The sequence below is a fragment of the Cupressus sempervirens genome, chromosome 8 (assembly GCF_028749045.1).
Source record: "Cupressus sempervirens isolate cs-2001-9-10 chromosome 8, ASM2874904v1, whole genome shotgun sequence".
NCBI lineage: Eukaryota > Viridiplantae > Streptophyta > Pinopsida > Cupressales > Cupressaceae > Cupressus > Cupressus sempervirens.
Window position 1 is genome coordinate 109,954,135 of NC_143125.1, and position 22,092 is coordinate 109,976,226.

Genomic DNA, 22,092 nt, shown 5'->3' on the forward strand with positions numbered 1-22,092 from the left:
GTTAGCATATGATAGATTTTGTTTACTTATCTTATGTTTTTAAATTGCATGTTAGATTTCTTTCTGCATATGTTGCAGTATGTTTTAGGAGTGACATTCCTACTATGATAATATCGATGATCTCTTTGATGATTTGGAATGTTACACATGGAGGGATGGCTAGGGCCCATGATGGTCTAATGATGCTATTTACGGTTGGGAGGAACTGTGCCCTTAGTTTATTATGTCTGTGATGTATGGATATCTTTTATGATGGATGTTTATATCTTCTATGATGATGTATCATGTATGACATGTGGTTTCATTTACCTTATTGCACTTGCATCATGGAATAGTATAGGATGATTGTACTTTGTTTTCACATATGTATATTCTTTGAAGCCTTCCATACCCTATGGAATGTATAGTGGATGATTGAGCATTCAAAAATGTAATTTAAGAATGTTGTACTTTTCATTATTATTTTATGTGGATGTAGTTTTAGATGGAATCATTAATAGTTAATTTAGATGTGATTCAACGTTAAGGGATCCTTAAAGAATGTAACCTGTTATGTATGTCATGTTTACTTTCATTGAATTGTTGCTATTGCTTCCACTATCATGTGAATGATGTAGATGGATTTACTTTCATGTTTCAAAAAAAATAAAAAATGCTACCAAACTTAGTGAAAACTTTAGGTTAATTCTTTGGATCCCTTGGTGGGGCATTACACTATTGTTTTTGTTGAAAGTGCAATGATAGTTGAAGTTAAACCTCAATCAAGCACATATGATTTGAGTAAAGGAAAATAAATTATTTCTTCTATTATTCAAAAAGGAAAAGGAAAAGAGGTAGAAGCCTCCAATGATGAGATTGATCTAGAGGAAGACATAGTCATACTTATTGGGATCAATCCAATCTAACTCCTAATCAGATGGACACTCTAGGAGAGCTTTGGAAGAAAAGTGAAAGACTGCTATAGGAGCATCCTAGGTTGCATAGCTATCCTACATATTCATTGAGTTACTTAGTTTCTACCAAGTTGCAATGTCATGCATTGTTAGGCTTCTTAGTTTTTTACCAAGTTCACAGTTGTTGTCAAGTTATTCTTTGGTTGTCATTATTTATTTGGTTTTTAATTCATCCTTTGGTTGTCGAGTTCCTTTAGTTTATAAGTGCTATCAAGTTCCTTTGGTTACTGAGCACTGTCAAGTTCCTTTGGTTGCCAAGTGTTGCTGAGTTCGTTGAGTTGCAACATTTGTTTGATTCTTCATTTTTCGAGTTGTCTATGTGCAATTTCCTATTAAGGAAAACCTTTGCATTTAATATGAGAGTTTATTTTGGTTGTATTTGAAATAGTCCAACTTGTGGACATTCATTTATTTAAGGAATTCTTTAGTAGAGATTTAAACATATTTTTGAGAAGGTAGAAGAGTAGGAGGAGCAGGAATGAGCTAAGTTGCAAAGTTTGATCATTGAAGTTCAAAATTGATTGTAATATGCCTATAACCTAGAAGACCTTACAACTAGGCATGTAATTGATTATTTGATGAATATATGAAAGAATTTGTTCCTCTATCTCTTGAGTTTGTTGTCATTTGGTGTTTGTTTCCACTATGTTTACTCTCACATGTGGTTGAATAGTTGGATGTGCCTTTGGCCTTGGTTATCTCATCTTTCTCTTCATTAGATAGTATTAGAGTTTGAGATTTAGCCTTATGGAGATTGGATCATAGAGAAACCTAAGTGAATTTTGTTGTAGGTTTGCAAATCTGTGGATTTTATCTATAACTTGTAGTGGGTTAGGATCTTGTAGGAACTTGATTCTAAAGATGGTTAAAGGTAGAGGAAATGTTGATAATGTCATTTTGTATACATTGAGACAAATTATAGCCATATTAGATTCTATACAGATAACCCATCGAAGAGGAGCACATCTTGATGATGTGAGTGATGATGAAGCAGAAACACCAAACCCTAATCTAGAACCTAAAGAAGATCAGGATGAAGCAAGATTATTGAGAGTATTGTCTAGGGAACATTCAAAACCTATTGTTGTAGTTGTTCCTTGTGATGGAAAATTAGATACCAATGTTGTACAGGATTGGATCTCTAAAATGGAAAATTTCTTTGACTATGAAAACACTCCTAATAATAAGATGGTCAAGATTGCAGTTACAAGGTTGAAAGTACATTCCTAACTATGGTGGGAGCATTTACAAACTAATAGACAAAGGAGAGGAAAGGAGAAGATTAGAACTTGGCCAAAGATGGTGAATAAGGTATAGAAAATATTCCTTCTTGGTGATTACCAAGTTAAGTTTTTGAGAAATATGCAAAATTTGAGACAAAGAGACATGACCGTGAAGGAGTATACTGAGGAATCCTATAGGTTGAACATCACATCTAGTCCTGTGGATGATAGTGTTGAAAAAATTGCAAGGTACATAAATGGATTGAGATCTATAATTCAAGATGAGATAATTTTTTTGAAATAATAAAGCATGGAGGAAGCATAACAATATGCCTTGAAAGATGAGGAGATCTTGACAAAGAAGCATGCAAAGACAAAGAGGTAGAGGTGGTAGATTCTAGAAAGGCAGAGGTAGATCTTATGGAGAAGGTGGTAGATATAATAATTCTGTACAAGATAAGGGGAAACCTAAATGGAAGAATGATGATAAAGGAAAGATTTGGTGGTGATTCCTACTGAGGAGGTATTGGTTCTTATTGAGGAAGAGGTAATTCTTATTCTAGAGGTATTTTCATGGTAATTGTTTTAGATGTGGTAAAGAAGGGCATAGATCTTTTGAGTGTAGATCTTATTAAAGTGGGAAAGGTAACATACATGTTGTGGTTCAAGGAGATACTAAGGGTTCACCTAATGGGCCTGAGGCTAGAGAAAATATAATGGTGAGAAGAACCTTATGTAATAAGGGAAGTGATGATGAACCTATCCTAAGGAGAAGTCTTTCCAAAACTAGATGTAAGATGGTTACAAAATGTTGCAAGGTGATCATTGATATTAGGGTAAACTTTAAGAAACCCCCCTCTAAAAAAGATATAAATTATTGGTGAATCTTTTATTATTTTGAAAAACCAAATTATTTTTATCGGTGAATCTCTCAATTTAAAAAAACATAAAATTATTTACATTGGTGATTATTTTGGAATCATAATTTTTGAGAAGAAAATATTGGTGAATCCCAATAATAATAGGAAGTTCACTTATCGTCATGAAATATTACAAATCAAAATTGAGCGTGTTTTATCTCATGGAATTATGAGGATATTTACATTATATTTTATATCAATAGTGAAAACTAAATATTGGTAATATATCGCTAAAGTAACTAATAATTATGATAGTTATTAGTGAATTAATTTTAATTTATTTGATAATAAATAATATTTAGGTGAATTAAATCTAATCATGTATCAGGCAAGAGCCTACAACACAATGGTAACTTGTGAGCCTCTCATTTGGGAGATCTTGGGTTCAAATTGTCTTAACAAATAAAAAATAATTAATTATAATAAATAACAATAATTAATCTAGGCTTCGGCCATTTACTGATCAAAAAAAAAAATCTAATCATGTATTGAATATTGTGGCAAATATTTGAGTTTAATTTTTTTATTAAAATAAATTATTGAACGATTTTAAATATTTAAGAACTAAATTTAATAAAATTGTGGCAATTTAGGTTGCATTAAATCTTAAATTATTAGTCAAATTACTAGCAAAATTTTTCTAAAATTCACAAAATTATGAATATTCACCACTAATTAACACCCTAATTGATAGTGGAATTCAACAAATTTTGCATTAGAAGAATTTGTTACAAAGTTGTAGTTGTAAAGGTTGGAGCATCCTAAACCTTATCATGTTTCATGGATCAAAGATGAGCATAAGATACTGGTAAGTGAACAATGTAATTTGAAGTTCAAGATTGGACATTACTTTGATGAAGTTTTGTGTCATATTATGCCTATGGATTGTTGTCATATTTTGTGTAGTAGACCTTAGAAATATGATAGATATGCTATACATGATGGAAGATTAAATCAATATACTCTTTGGGTGAATGGGAAAAAGAAAATATTATTGCCTTTGATTGAAAGTCCAGATGAGGTTAAGTGTACTACTGTATGAATTTGCATGGTTAATGGAATTTTTTTTTTCCTAGAAGACCAAGTTGTGCCAGTAGTAGCTAAGTATAATAAAATAGTGCTCACCAAGTTCCAGTTAGTAGTGATTGAGTGATAGAAAAAATTGATAGTATTGATCGAGTGCCAGTGGAAATTAAAAACTTGATGAATGAGTATAAGGAAATTTTTGTCAAGATATACATGATGGTTTACCATTAGCCAAAAGTATAAGTCATTGTAAGGATATGATTCCTAGAGCTATTTTTTCAAACAAAGCACCATATAGATCGACACCTACTAAAAATGAAGAACTTAATAGACAAGTGCATGAGTTATTGGAGAAAGGTTTGATCAAAGAATATTTGAGTCCATGTGTTATACTTGTCATATAAGAACCTAAAAAGAATAGAGAATGAAGAATGTGTACATATTATAGAGCTATTAACAAGATCATAATGAGATATAGGTTTCCTATGTTGAGGATGGATGACATAATGGATTTTTTGAGTGGAGAAAAGTATTTTACCAATATTCATTTGAAAAGTGGCTATCATTAGATCAGAATTAGAGAAGATAATGAATGGAAGACTTCTTTCAAGACAAAAAATGGTTTGTATGAATGGTTGGTAATGCTTTTTGGTTTGACTAATTCACCTAGTACTTTCATGAGGTTGATGAATGAAGTCCCAAAAAGATTCTTTGATAAGTTTGTGATTGTTTATTTGGATGATATTTTGATATTTAGTAAGACCAAGGAAGAACATATTGAGCATGTTAGACATGTATTGCAAAGATTGAAAGATGAAAAGTTAATGATTAATATGAAGATGTGTTCTTTTATGCAAGAGGAGATTGTGTATTTGGGATTTGTTATTTCAGCTGATGGTTTGAAGATGAATCCTAAGAAGGTTAAAGCAATTTTGGAGTTCCCTACACCTGATAATGTGGGTGAGGTAAGGTCATTTCATGGTTTGGATATTTTTTATGGGAACTTTATAAGAAATTCTAGTTATGTTTGTATTGCTATGATTGAGACAATGAGAGGGAGACAAAAAGAAATTCAAGTGGACACCTGGAGCTGATAACAATTTTGAGACTTTGAAACAAAAGGTTGTTTGGTTACCTATATTAGCATTACCTGATTTCAATAAGGTATTTCAAGTTGAATGTGATGCAAGTGGTAGTGAAATAGGAGCTATATTGAGTCAAGAAGGTAAACATGTTGCTTTCTTTAGTAAGAAGTTGAATAATGCTAAAAGGATTTGTTTTGTATATGATCAATAGTTATATGCTATTGTTTAAGCATTGAAGAAATGGAGACATTATTTGATTTCTAAAGAATTTTTTTTGTATACTAATAATAAAGCTTTACAATACTTGGGAAGTCAACATAAGTTGAATTAGAGACATATGAAGTGGGTTGAGTACTTGTAGAGTTACATATTTGTAATTAAGCATAAGAGTGGAGTCACTAATAGAGTTGTTGATGCATTGAGTAGAAGATGGTCTTTGTTGATTGAGATGAAAGTTGAAGTTCTTGGTTTTGATGAGATGAAGGAGTTGTATGATACTAATCCTAATTTTCTAAGATGTGGAGAGTGTGCAGAGCATCTAGTTTGACAGAACAACAAAGTAAGTTTGATAAATATTTTATTCAATAAGGTATGTTGTTTAAGGGTATTTAGTTGTGTATTCCTATGAGTTCTATGAGATTGAATATGATTAAGGAAAAGCATAGTGTTGGATTGGTGGACATTTTGGAATTGATAAGATATTACATTTTTAAAAAGAGAAGTATTATTGGCCCTAGATGTATAAGGATGCTTAGAAGTTTGTAAATAGTTGTGGAGTTTGTGAAGTTGCAAAAAGAGTAAGTTAGAATACTCATTTGTATACACCTATTACTATTCCTTAGAACCTTTGGAGTGACATTAGTATGGATTTTTTTTCTTGGATTTCCTAAGAGAGTGAAGGGCTATGATTCTGTATTTGTTATTATGGATAGATTTTATAAGATGGATCATTTTACACCTTGTAAGAAGACATCAAATGTCAAGCATATTGCTAAGATATTCTTTAAAGAGATTGTGAGGTTGCATGAATTACCAAAAAGTATTATTTCTGGTAGAGACAGTAAGTTTGTTGGTTATTTTTGGAGAACTTTGTGGAAGAATATGGGTACTGAGTTGAAGTTTAGTTCTAATTTCCATCCATATATAGAGGTTGTGAATATAATCTTGGGTGATTTGTTGAGATGCTTAATTGGGAATGAATCACATAATTGGGAGATGGTATTAACACAAGCTGAGTTTGCATATAATAATTCTATAAATAGAAGTATAGGGAAGAAACTACTTGAGATTTTTATTAGAATGCAGCCTAGATGAGCATCATATTTTAGGATATTGTTGGTGAAGAGATGAGAAGTGATGCAAGAGAAGAATTTTCTAGTTTTATGGAGTCTTTGCATAACGAAGTGAAGTTAAAGTTGGAACAAAGTAATCAGAAGTACAAGGAGAATGTTGATAAATCTAGAAGACATCATGTTTTTGAAGTTGGTGATGAGGTACTGGTTCATTTGAAGAAAGAAATACTTCTTATTGGAATATATAATAAGTTGAAGATAGTTTGAACCTTGTAAGATTTTGAGAAAGTTTGATAGTGATAATGCTTATGAAGTTGAGTTACCTTATGACATGGATATATCTCCTATATTTAGTCTTGCTAATTTGTACAAGTATCATGAGTTAGATGATGACGTTGTTGTATTAGGTGATTATCCTAAGAAGAAGATTGATGAAGTTGAACACATATTAGATCAGAGAGTTGGTAAGAGCATAGGAGGAAAATATTACTATGAGTATTTGATGAAGTGGAAGAACAAATCTGTGGAAGATACTAATGGATTTCTCAATCTAGTTTGGATGTAGAAAATTCAGCAAACAAGTGTTGTTCAAGAAAAGGGAAAGGAAAATGTAGTCCACAAGGACAAGGAGCCACATGATGAGTTGGATGAATTTATTATTGATTTTTCTTCAGCCACTGATCTTGTGGCTACAGTACAAAAGGTTCTTCATGCTATAGGAAGAAGGTTAATACAATTGGCATCAACTCAACCTCAAAATCTTTAAATACAATAGATTGAGGATAGGTTTTTGTACCTAGTTCATACATATATTGTAAGTATTAATGTAGTTTTTAGTTATAACAAAAGTTCAATAATGGTTTTTATAGTATTCTCTTCTTTTAAGTCATTAAATAAAATGATTATGTGCTATTTTTATAGTGTATGTTGAGGATGTACAAGGGCAATGCCCCAAGATGATACTTTAGGTGGTTCAAGTACATCACATGTTCTATCCTATACTTGTTTTTTGATTGAACAAGTTTTTTTTAATAGCTCTAACAATCTTATTTTATTGTTCTCTAAAAATCCCATTTTTCATCTCCTACCATTGATCCTCTATTCACTATGCCAAATGCTACAAGGAAAAAAACCAAAGAGGCACTATCGACTACAAATTTGGCAACACGTAGCACAATGATAGATGTGGTGGAAGTGCCTACTGGTAAGTTTATTCCTCTTTTTCTCTCACATTTTTCATGTGTTTATTTCACTTGAACTATTATTTATTAGGGGGTATTTTGTAATATTGGATTCATTTTATGTAGGAGGGGATGATGACATTCTTGGGTGTACTCATGCTAGATGTATGGGAACAATAAAGAATTGTGATCAATTATTCGTTAGAAATGAAGATGGGCTTCCCCTGAAAGTAGCCCAACTTCTAGGTACTTTAAAGATTGATCCTTTCTTTTACTATACAATATCATACTCATAATAAAATGCACTAACCTCTTGTGCAGTCCCTTGCAATAACTACTAATACCATTATTATTTTGCAGGGAATAATCTATTTTATGAAAAACTTAATGATGAATGTTTGCATATATTTGGGCTTACCATACACACATAGTATCATATTTTGATTTCATTTCTAGATCATGTTTCCTTTTATCAATTTCTTCAAGTAAATTAAAATGTATGAATCTAACCATATTTTCTTTTCTTAAAAGGTGGAATTTGTAAACTAAAGAGTTAAATGATAAACTCATTAATGTCATGACAACACTTTTTGGACCCAACGTCTTTCAAAGACTTAGGCTCCTTGAGAAAGTGGGCAAAGCTTTGAAGTATATTAGGTACAACTACACGACCCAAATGAAAAAGAAGCCTTGTTATGAGCGGCCTCCCTACATTCATATATATTGAGTGGGAGAATCTTAAAATAGATGCCACTGAGAAAAAAGTAATAGATGATGGAGAAATGGTACCACCCGAGGAAAGAAGGTATGTGATAATATTAAGAATGAAATTATGTAATAATTAATCTTAATACTTATGTGGTCTAATATATTTGAAACTTCACATAAGTTTCCTGACACATCAAAGGCAACCGAAGCAAGAGAACAAAAGCAAGCTCGGCTGAGATGGATATTCAAAACTTCCTACCCAAATTGTAAGTATAAGTAAATGAAAAATTATATGCAAATACTTATAAATTGTAAACAATTTGGTCTTTGATGAAATTGATTACAAAAAAAATTCATGATACCAAGAAAAAATGTAGGCCATGGGGTTTAAAAAAATCTGAAAAGGACAAGAAATTAGGTTACACAAAAGGCTATACATCTATGGTTGAATGACTCCAAGAAATGACTGCACAAGGTTCTTCTACTAGATCTATCGATGAGGTAAATAAGTCAATTGATTTTTATTTCAAGTTGAAGACTTTAGTAATTATTGTATTTGATATTGAGTTCCAAAAATATAAGTTGTTATATTTGTTTTAAGTAAGGAAACAATGACTATATATTTGTTTAAAACTTTAAAGTGAATATTTATATGTATTAAAATAAATGATTAACATTTATCAATATTTTTCTTGTATTTATATGTATATATTATTGATAAATTAACTAATTATTTACATTTAATTGCAGCTTGCCAATTTGATACACCAGTTGAGCACCATGGAGGCGTCAATTTGAATTTGGATCTTAGTACTCAAGGTATATATTTTCTATGCAATTTTTAATTTTTGAATTATTAATACAAGTAAAAAATTTAAATTGAATTTGGTGTAGTAATACAAATTTAACTATAATATGTGTTGGGATTAAGATTACATCTTGTATTGCAATTGTAGGGGATGTAGAGGTTATTCCTAATGAGCATGTTGAGGTCTAAGTTGATGGGAAAGATGATGTGATTGGACAAGGTAAAGAGCACTGAAATGTTCTTTAAAATATTTAAAGTCCTAAATTTTTTAAATTTAACCCTTTTATTTTTTATTGTAGAGGACCCAAATTTGCAAAAGACAACGAGTGCACATCCATGAGTGAGAAGAAATATTGATGATGACATGGATATGCCTCTGCAACAATATAGAGAAGGACAAAAAAAAAGAAAAAGAAATGATTCATGTGAACTTATATAACTTATTTGATAATGACTGATGTTTATGTCTAGATTTTTTATTTATGTTCTATTGAATGTTCATGTTCATGTTCTAATGAATCTTATGTTTTACTATTAATATGAATGTTCTAATTAAACTTATGTGTTAATGAATCTTATCATGTGATAATTCATGAATGTTACATTTTATTAATAGAATGAATGAATTTTAGATGTTAATGGTGTAAGACCCACACTAGTACCCTAATTGAGATTTCATAAAATGAATGTGATTAGGAGTCAATTAGAGTATGATGGACATTTTTGTTACTAATAATTATTTATGAGATCCTATTAGAGACTAAGCAGACTTTGATTATGATAAGTGTAATAACCATTAAATAACTTTATATGGAACAACTAAGATCACCTGGAAATGAAACTCTATATGTTCAATCTAGGGATTCGATCAAAGGATTTGTAGAACTGTTTGCTAGCCAAAGTAAGGAAGATGAATTAGCATTTTCTCCTCTAAGAGATAACAATGAATGCAGGTCAAAATGATAACAAGACATATGACTACATTCAAAAATTGAGTTTAAAGTACAATAATGCAATTATGGAAACATTCTACTAGGTTGGGGAGTTAACCCTAGAAACTTACTCACAAACCCCTCATAATGTGATAAAGGGATATTGCTAGGAATTTTGAAATGTTTAACTTGATTGTAAGGATACTAGTTAACAAGTTTGCATATTAGTGATTTTCACTTAAGACATATATATTGAAATCCATTTCATATGTTTTAATCGTTTAATGATTATAAGAATGGTGATAGTAATTAGAATGGTAATTTCGTGATGATAAGAAAGATAAATGTTGATACTCATATGTTGATATTGCAATTTTTTGAATATGAATCAAATAAAAGATAATTATATACGTACTTAGATGAAAGTTAAATGAATATGACATTTCAATGCTTCCTTTTATAGTATTTAGAATGGGAATGATTAGATGAAGTTAAATGTATGTGTTAACATGAATTATGAGACATTGGATTTATTCTGCACTTATCTGTATTTATTTGTATATTATTTTATCGGGCTACTAATGTTGAAGTTGAGTGTGCAAGAAAGTTGAACCATGGAGATAATTGGGGGAAGCAAGGTTCAATTTTATGTGAACATGGTAAAGCCAAGGTGAATCTTTGTAAGATTCAAAAGCTTGTTGTATTGTGTTTATTTCGTAATGTGAATGTGCATGAGTGTTATAGTAAGAAAGCATGATTAATTAGAGACATGTCATTGTGATGTGTAAAGTGTTTTTTATGTGTGTGTGTGTGTGTCATTTGACACTTGTATTCTCTATGTGTAAATGACATGTCAAATAGGATTCTTTGGCATGAAGTCACTTAACCTAAGCCTAATCCTCATTATGGAATAAATTAACCCACCTTGGAGAGTGTTAGGAAGAGTCACCTTCATGATGGAAATTCAAGTTATAATTTGATAGGAACTTTAGAGAGCCTAAAGTGATTTCCAAGTGTTAATTTTGTGAAAATAAGTTACCTACATGGTAATAGTATGGGTTAGGGGTTTAAAAATAATCATAAGTCATGGGTCTAGGGGACCCTCAAAAATAGTCATTTCCAAGCCAATTCAAAAATCATATTGTCACATGACTTCTTCCCTCATTACAACACTTGGTTAAGTTCTTATTGGTGGGAAGATACAAGAAAGTAAGAGGGGTAGGTGAGGATGAAAGTGGAGGTCTTTATAGGGAGCTTGTGCCAATGTTGATGATTATTCACCCACTCTCTAAAGGTAGAGACAGGTAGGTTTTGGAAGAGGAAGCTTGGAAGCCAAGTAAGGAATGATCTTGATCACAATTTGATAACCATAGCTTGGAAGAAGGTTAGTGCTTCATGCCATGTTTTTTTGATCTCATGAAGGTGAAGTTGGAAATTGTAAAAGTGTTTCTTGTAGGATCTATGTGTGTGATATGGAATTTTACATTTTTATTGAAATCCTTGCATTGTAGTGTTGTGGTGGTGTATATTGTTTCATGAATTCTCTTGGGGGGTTCTTGTTTGGTTTTCTTATTTTGTTTGGATGTTAAAATTTGTTCATGGGTGTGAAGGCTTCACTCACCCTTGGGAGGGAAGAGCAAGCCTTGAGTGAAGGGGTTAGTTGGACTTGAAATATAGTTGAGAACCTTGGAGTATGGGCTCCATTGTATGCCATATTCATTCATAACTTGTTATGGACAATGAGTAGAATGATGGTGTGGTAAAATGTTGATGAAGTATGGAAATCCAAGGATGCTTTAGTTGATGGTAGTATGATTGGAGGATGTTTGTGAAAGCCCCAAAAGGGCATGAAAATTGTTGTTATAGATTTGGTATTATGGCAAGTCTCCTAATTGAAAGCCCACCTTCACCCAATGTTTATGATTCCATTTGTGAATCATTGTGCAAACCATGGTTGGGGTGTAAATGTGTTGCAAAATGTTGTGATCTTGTCAATTCATGTTGTTGTGATGATATTGAATGTATCCTAGTTGAGCCTTGTTTCCCATTGTTGGTGTAAATAAGTATTAACTTATTACACTTACTTAAGTTTACTTAGGTTAATGCATTAGTTTATTATTTTGTATTATTTTATTATTTTTATTTGTGAGACACTTAGGATTTTGCACACCTTTTGAGTTGTCATGTAGACAACACAGGAGTACACAACTCTATTTAAGCACATGGTGTCTACAACACTATTTTGCGTGTCACACCCTTCTAGGCTTATCCTCTCATCACCACACTTACTTTCGTGCTTAATGGAGGATAACCCATATCTGGTGGACATGTGCTTGGTTGTATGACACATCATGTAGCTGATTACGAGGCATTCTAGATGTATCTTAGAGGCCTTTATATTCATGCACTCCTAATGTGTTGAATATCACATTTTGAACTTAGCAATGTATTTGGACATACTCTAAGGATTAATTGATCATATCCATTTTTGGTCTATAATTGTGCTTGTGTTTGAGTTCTTAGTTCTTGGGTGAATTTTTCCCTTAGGAAAATTCTTACATGGTATCAGAGCAACTTGGAGATTTTCTCATCACAAGCCATTCAAGACCTCTCGCTTGCTTCATCACCTTAGCCCGAATATGGAGTGCTACAAAAATTGGGAGTGTCCAGCACCAAATCTGACCTCACCATTGCATCCAGAACAGTGAATCAGTGAAAATTGGCTACAAAGCTACCTACCCTAGGCCAAAGTCGATTGTGAGGTAAATTTTTTTTGCAAATCGGCACCTGAAGGAACGATTTGCAAAATTGGTCAAAAAGCCCCCATATCAAATTTTGTATCATCTAAATCAGACATCTCAGGCAAAATCTAGAGCCATTTTTTTTGGAGGCGCGACAACGATTCAGAAAAAATAACACCAGCAATGATTTTTAAATAGCGATATCTTCCTCATACGAACTCCTTTTTGCGAGCAATTTTTTTGTTTTAGGGTAGGATTTCATAATCTACACATTGGTGCAGGTGGTTTGAGATCTCTATTAAATTTTTTTTCTACAACTCCAAAATCTCAAATTTTTCCACTTAAAATGCTTGGTATGGGCTCATCTAGACTCCAAATCAAGTTCCATTTTTTTTGAAAGTGCATATTTTTTTGTCTACTTTCCAGATCTACAATTACATTATAGGTTTTGTAGACAGAAATGCTACTTTCAAAAATAGGCCCTAAATTGGCAAGTGGCTTTCAAGTGTCAACAACATCTTTTTCAAAGGGGTTCATTGATTGATCTCATGGAGTCTTGTCAGATTTGTCAATTTGGTATTAGACCACAATTGACAACAAGGAACTATTACAAATGGAGGACTTTGATAATTGACCATCTAAGAGAACATCCAGGATTGCTTCCTTATCTCTATTCAATGCCACCACATTTTGATTGGACATATATTATCAAGCTTAATCAATTTCTACATAAAAGTATGAGTAGGGAATCTTTTGGTCCTCTTAGATTGGCACATTTTCCTTTTGATATTTGGTGGTCTATTTGGGAAGCATATGGAGATCCATGTGATCCTCCATCTCCAGTGGACTCTCTACATCCAGTCACTTCAACTATGATTTCTTCAACGTCAAATGAGATCACACCTCCAGCTCTTGTTGCTCCTGTTGATCCTATTTCAGCCACAAATGCTTCAGAATCAGTGAAACATGATACCTTTTGTCTTCCTACTCTACCTTCATGTGAAGACTTCCTTTCAGAAATTGCACAGTTGTTCATTGAGTCTCACATTGAAGATGTGGGAGATATTCTTGATGACATTTGTCTTCTTTTTGAGGTAGATACTTCATCCTTTGCCACAGTGACAGATTCATGTACTTCAACACTACAGGGTACACATAGTCTTCTAGGTGATGATTTCTTGCCAAACATTTTAGTTCTATTCTTGGAGTCACACACAGTAGATATGGGAGACTTTTATGATGATTTCTCGCTTCTCTTTGCTAAGGAGTCTTCTATAGTTGTTGCAAGGGCCCATTCTGATCCTCAACTCCATCCTCTACTTGATCAATCCTTCTAGGTTCTACCTCCTTCCTTGTTTGATTTGCTCTTCTCTTTAGTAGTTTTGGAGGAAGCCGTCATCAGTATCGACACAGGGACTTTTGAACGAGTTTCAGAGATACCAGTCATCATAGAGATTCCTTCTCCATATAGGGGACACATCTCGTAGGTGCCCTTGCTCTTGTTTCTTCCAAAGGGGAGGAACATCATACAAAGGTCATGGATCAGCTTCTACATCAGAGCATTTCTCACTGATCAGCACACTACTTTTAAGGTGGGGGGACTACCTCATCTCCTTCTTCTCTTTTTTGGGGGGGACTTTTTCCTCATAGGAGGTTTTGTCCTTCTCCATTCATTCTTGTATATACATGGATGTATGTCGTAATGGGGGGGTCTTGATTAATCCATCCATCGATGCATCCTTATTTATCTCTCTTTTTGGGGGAGGGTTTTTCCCATGAGGTTTTCCCTCTTTCCTCACTTTATGGGAGATTTGCATCTTCATTATGTACATGGGTACCTAACATGGCCTAGTAGCCAGGACCCATTCTGCATCTTCATCCTAGTTTCATAAGCTTAAGGGAATTCCCCTAAGTTTCACTTAAGGGGGGGTGTTGGTGTAAATAAGTATTTACTTATTACACTTACTTAAGTTTACATAGGTTAATGCATTAGTTTATTATTTTTTATTATTTTATTATTTTAATTTGTGAGACACTTAGGAGTTTGCACACCTTTTGAGTTGTCATGTAGACAACACAGGAGTACACAACTCTATTTAAGCACATGGTGTCTACAACACTATTTTGCATGTCACACCCTTCTAGGATTATCCTCTCATCACCGCACTTACTTCTGTGCTTAATGGAGGATAACCCATATCTGGTGGACATGTGCTTGGTTGTATGACACATCATGTAGCTGATTATGAGGCATTCTAGATGTATTTCAGAGGCCTTTATATTCAGGCACTCCTAATGTGTTGAATATCACATTCTAAATAGAGCAATATATTTGGACATACTCTAATTAATTGATCATATCCATTTTTGGTCTACAATTGTGCTTGTGTTTGAGTTCTTAGTTCCTGGGTGAATTTTTCCCTTAGGAAAATTCTTACACCCCTAGCATGGGGGTGGCCTCCTTGAGGCCTAGGTTGGGAGGTGAGCCTCCATGGGTCTATATTATTTGATATTTGCAAGTCTATGATGCACTTGGATACTTGGAGTCATGTGAATTTCTTTGCATAAGAGGAGGAAATACATTCGTCATTGGATTGATTATAGGGGATACAAACTCCTTCTTGATGTGTGTTTCTATTGTGATATCATGAGTTGGGTGTAGTTCATATTTATTTCGCAGTATAGAAATAGAGAAACATTTATGTAATCTTGTTATGGTGATTCACCACCTTTCTGAATGCCTTGTTGATTATTGAGGGAAGTATGTGATGGTGCTAAAAGATATGATATCTTATTCTAAAGATTTTGATTCCACTAGATTTATTTGTAGAGTGCCAAAGGATTTGTTATCATAGAAGAATTGTAATGATGGAAAGATTATTCTCATTGATCTTATCTATTATTTTAGTTCTATTGAATAATAATTGAATATGTGTATTCAGACTTTATCTTTCCCAAAGAAATTGCATTGTCAATTTTAGGGCAAATGGTTCATAACTTCATAAGTCATAGATAAGAACAATCAGATAGTAATATACAATTTTGCCATGGGATGTGCATATATGTATTTTCTTGAGTCTGGTGTTCAAGGTTGAATGAATGCAACACTCTAGACTATATACGACATAATATTAAGTAATTAACACCAAATTTACCATTACTACAACATAATAGAAATACCTTGGACTATAGAAATTGGTCAATAAATAGATGACACAAAACAAGTATAAGATTAAGAAATGAACTTGCTGAAGATGTCATTTCCTTCTTTGGAAAATGTATGGAAGAGGAAAATAAATCCCTTCTCATAATACAGACATTAAAATAATCAAGAATATACCTATTGTCACTTAGGTTTGCACCCTTGTCCAAGGCCTATGCACAAGGACAACCTAGTGAAACATGGAAACAACCTCCAAGCTATGGGACTTGAACTACGAGGTTGAGTCTTCGGAGAAGGCTGACTTCCTCTTACTGTCAGGGCGCACCTATCTATTCTCAGAAGGGAAAGGGAGAAAGAGAGCGTTAAAGAAAATCTACCTAGTCTAATCTAAGGCGATGATGCACCAAAACAGAGTGTTCAGACTCATTCCTGCCCATATATATACTAAAAAACTAGAATAACATACAAAAGTCATACACGTTCAGACTTATATCGATCAATAATCACATACGGATCAGAAAGACCAACCGAATGACACTAGAAAAAGGAGATTTCACTTGTGTATTATCCAATAGGCCAAAGATAGATACAGTATGCAGATCATTAATCTCAACAATACACCAATGAGAGGCAAGGTGATGCACATTCGTGCTGATGGCTGAAAGAGATGATACAGGCTATTACATGGCTTAGAGACAAGGGGATTTTACACTGCAAGTCTGCAAGTAGTAGTAGAGAAAATCAGGAAGAATCGACCTTTTTTACAGATCACAAAATTGCCTTTATAGATCAGGCATAACTAAAGATTTCCGCGTTACATTCATCTCTTACCTACTGGCATTAACTTCCCATCTTGAGAATCCAATTAGGGGATCTGATTGAAATCCTGGCCTGCATACCGAAAAAAATTTCTTTCTGAGAAGAGCCTGGAGAAGATAGAAATGATGCCACAACATTCCCTGAATGGGTAGATGGATCGACCGGATGGGTGGAGTGTCCTTATGTCTTGCATTCATTCCTGGTAAGTTGAAAATGATCGCGAAGATCAGATCGCAAGATACATCGATCGTCTCTGCATCTTGGTTCATGAATCATCCTAGCCTGTCAGTCGACCCGATTTCTTATATGCTGACTAGGCCACGCGGGCCAACCATAATCCTTTGTTTTGCCACTTGGAGAGTCTTTCCGCAGTTGACCACCTTCATTGAACTAATTGCACCACCTTACCATCTAACCACTGGCCGTTAGCTAATCGCCACGGCAAAAATCAGACCCGCGAGGACACATGTCCTCCGAGTGCTAACTTGCCATTATAAAATCTGTGCAGTTCCTCCATGGTGAGATAGCGCCGACCCTAGATCTCTGTAGATGTGACGGTGGAGAACCCACCTTTTAATGTGCTGGTCGTATCAAGAAATTTGGCCCCTCAACGCATCTGTGTTTTGACTCGGTACATGTGGTTGTTTCTGATTCACCGTGGACTCTCTTTCCTGTGACTGGGCCCCATCCGAATCAGTGCCACCTCAGTGATGCATCCGGTGAGACCTGACCCCACTGACACGTGTCAATTGGGCAAGATGTCGCCATGGTAAAAATCTTGCAGCTTCACTAAGGCAACATGGCACCTACCGTTGATCTTTTCTCATCCGATGATCACGAAGACTCGTCTTGCTCTGTGCTGTCTTTATCTCGGGCCCATCGTATCTGGTGACAACTCAGCATCCGCACCGCACCTGAATGACATGTTGTAAATGGGCGCTATGTCGCCATGATAACATCTGCGCATCTCCACCATAGTGAGATGGCGCCATTCGTTGATGCAATCAAATCTGATGATGGAGATCGCAAACCTTGACTGTGCCAACCATACTGATAGAGACTCTAGCCTGGTTACACACGATGGTTCCTTACTAGCCCAGCGGAACACCACTAGGCAATCTTGCGACTTGGCCTCACAGGGTGACCACATGTCGACCAGGCGCCATGTCGCTATGGGAAAATTGAGGTTAAATTTCCATAGCGCCATAGCGCCCAACCGATGACATGTCCCTATCTGTGCGTGGTTCCTTTTGATTCGCTGCCGTGGCACGGGCTCCGCCAACTGGGCAGATGAGGTACGTAATAGGGCCCAATATTTTGTCTGAAGTTCTCGCTATTTATTTTCTCTGGCCCGCCAAACTTTACCTGGCCGTCGCAACATTTTTTTGGCAACGTGACCCGCCTACCGACGTGAGCATCTCCGTCGAGCGCTATGTCGCCATGGAGATTTTCCAGTTGGCGTGTGATAGCGCCATAGCGCCTGCGGCGCCGAAAAACTTTCTCGACCTGTCCTCTGTTGTAGCCCACCCGTCGGGCCCACCAAACACATGTCGATTGGGCGTGATGTCGCTGATACTATCTCCCGTGCAACTTTCGATGACGAGATCGCGTCGACCGTCGATCCATCTAAAATATGACGGAGAGAAACTTTGGTGGGTCGGGGCATTAAAACAACAATTTTTTAGGCTAACCGTTGAACAGGCCGCGGATTTGAATTTGAATCTTTGGTGGTAAAACCAGAGGTAACACTTCTGGCAACTCGCAGGGGGCATGAGCCTGCTCAATGCATGACCAGTGCTTGAGAATGATCCATTGGGCTATGGAGTCGAAAGAGGACCTAGAAGGCACAAAACTGAGAGCTACAAGAACCCTTAACCCTAAAAGAGGAAATCAAAACATTAAAAACCCTTAAGGTTCTAGCTCTGCTTCTATGATTGGAAACAAAAAATAGGACCTCCTCAGCAGCGTGATACATGTCAAAGATGACTCACGAAGATAGCCATGTGCTCATGCACTTATTGCAAAACAGAAACAAGCAGGAAGCAACTAGATTAACTATGTACATAGATTCACAACCCTTCAGAAACAAGGCTTCAGATAGATCCCATTGACTGGAATGGGTAGAACTTCACCACTTGGCCTGCTTAGTTGGAATGCGTTGGCCTGTTTGCAACTGGAAATCAGATAAGGGCCACTCCATAATGGGTCAAATTTGGAGTGCCTTCCTGGTTTTGCTCTGTCTGAGTCCCACTTGAGAACTAAATCTCCCTCTCTGAAGATTTTGGCCCTTGCCTTCTTGTCAAAACTCTTCTTCATTTGTTGCTGGTGAATCTCTAGAGTTTTCATGGCTTTGTTTCTCTTTTCTTCCAACTCAATTAGTTCTGTCATTCTTACTGACATGGCATCATCTTCAACTAGTTCCAACTGATGAGCCAACTCCAAGGATGGGAACTCCAATGAGATTGGGAGTCTAGCTTCCCTACCATATACTAGCACAAAAGGTGAATTCCCAATAGATCTCTTGGGTGTTATCCTATCAGCCCACAGAGCAGTCCTTAATTTCTTGTGCCAGGTCCTCTGATTGTCTTCTATTGTCCTCTTCATAATTCTAATCAGATTCTTGTTGGAAGATTCAGCCAAACCATTACCCTGAGGATAGTAGTTCGATGATGTGCTCAGGTAGATATTGTGATTCATGGCCCATGCACAAATTTGGGTTCCAAAAAAAGACTTGGCATTATCTGAGATGATAGTAGAAGGAGCACCAAATCTAGATACAATTCCATCAAGGAATTCAACAACTGATGGCTCTGTGGCATCCTTCAAGGCAACTGCCTCTGTCCACCTAGTGAAATAATCAGTAGTAGCCAAGATCCATTTATGACCTGCACTAGATGGAGGATTAATGGGGCCTATAAAATCCAACCCCCACTGAGTGAAGGGCTGATCCACCTGAATAGGATGAAGAGGAAGAGCTGCAAGTCTTTGTTTGCCTGAGAAAAAAGCACATTTCTCACATTTCCTCACATACCTATAACAATCATGGAATAGAGATGGCCAATAATATCCAGCCCTCATGATCTTCATAGCAGTTGTTCTTGCAGAGAAGTGGCCGCCATCAGGGCCATCATGGAGTTATTTAATCACCCTTTCAGCCTGATCCTCTTCAACACATCTCAACAGGGTCCCATTAAAATCCCTCCTGAATAGGATATCGTCAATCACAACATAGGGAATGGATTGTAGTCTATATTGTCTTCTTTTAGCTCTATCCAATCCCTGAGGGTATCCATTCCCTAATAAGAAATTCTTCATGTCATTTATCCAGCTCCTTGGACCATCAACATACCTTTCCTCCTGCTACTCTGCTATCACCATGGCAACTTCTTCATCTGAGTTCTGATCTGATAACATTTCTTTACATAATCCTCTTCCTCTTACCAATTTGGTAATCTGAATGTCAACATCATATTCCATTAACCTAGTGATCCATCCAGCTCTCTTCTCACTGACATCTTTGTTTAATAGGAAGTCTTTTACACTTGCATGTGGCACCAACAAATGGATCCTATTATGGGATAAGAGGTGTCTAAACTTCTTCAAGGCTCTAATGACTACAAGGGCTTGCTTCTCAACAAAGCTATACTTATCTTCATATTCCTTAAGCCCTTCACTAAAGAAGGCTATGGGCTGCTCCTCATTCTTGTCATTTGTTTGGGTCAAGACAGCAGAGATACTTGACTCACCACCTAAAGTGTAGAGGATGAAATCTTTCTCAAATTTTGGGTTCATGAGGGTAGGGGCCAATGCTATGGCTGCCTTGATCTTTTCAAAGCTCTCCTTCCCCTCCTTGGTCCATGAGAAGACCATATCTTTCTTGAGCATGGCTGTAAGGGGTTTCACCATGGTGGCAAGATTAGGAATAAACCTTCTTACAAAATTTATCCTACCAAGGAAACTTCGTAGCCCTTTCTTGTGTTTAGGGAGAGGAAGGGAAAGTATTGCTTTTGTTCTTTCTGGATCAACGGTCAATCCACCCTTAGATACAATGTGTCCCAATAGTTTTCCCTGGTTTGTAGCAAAGACACATTTGGCTGGGTTGAGAGATACCCCAAAATCTCTACATCTTAGAAGTACTTATCTCAAATGATCAAGATGATCTTCCACATTCTTGGAAAACACAGTTATATCATCAAGGTATACCAAGACAAACTTGTCAATTAATCTCCTGAAAGCTACCTCCATTGCCTTTTGGAATGTGGCACCTGCATTTGTTAATTCAAATTGCATTTTGCAATAAGCATAGGTGCCCCATTTAGTAGTAAATGTTGTCTTGTATCTATCAGACTCCTTAACTAGCACTTGGTTATAACCAGAAAACCCATCAAGAAAAGAGAATCTCCTTGACCCACTGACCTTGGACAAAATTTGCTCCATACAAGGGAGAGGATGGTGATCTTTAAGGGAAGCCTGATTGAGATCCCTAAAGTCCACACACAATCTGATTCCTCCATTCTTCTTCCTCACAGGGACAAGGTTAGCTACCCATGATGAGTGTTTGATAGGAAAAATTATGTTAGCCTCAATTAGTTTGGATAGTTCTTTCCTCATTAAAGGTTCAATCTTGGGATTCACTGGCCTCTATTTTTGCCTTACTGGTTTGACCCTATCAACTAAATCTATGGTATGCTGAAACAAACTAGGGTCAAACCCTTTTAAATCATCATATGTCCAAGCAAATACATCACTAAATTCTTGACATAGATGAATGAAATCTTCTTGCTCAGCTTTAGAACATACCTTCCCCATGTTAAGGGATTTTCCATCAGCAATAGTAACTGGGGCATGTTCATCCTTTTCTGCAGCTAGATGCATCCCTTTGCCTCTTGTTTGATCATCAGGATTAAAGACGCTCTCCAAGGTAATGAGACCCTTGGGCAGCTTGTTGGAACTGAGATGAATGATCTGATCACCATATTGATCTTGTAGTCTTAGCTGACTTCTCTTCGAAAATTCTGCTTCATTCTGCAAGAAGCTCACAATTTGCTCATCAGACTCGAACACTTGCCAATGAGTATTATTATCAAGAACAGCAGGCCTCACCACTACCCTTATTTGTTGTTTCTTTTCTTCCTCAAGATTCCCTGGCACATCATAAGATGCACCCACTGCTGCAAGTCTATCAGCATGTTTATTTTCTTTCCTAGGAATGCTCTGAATGTTAAATGCATTGAAACCCTC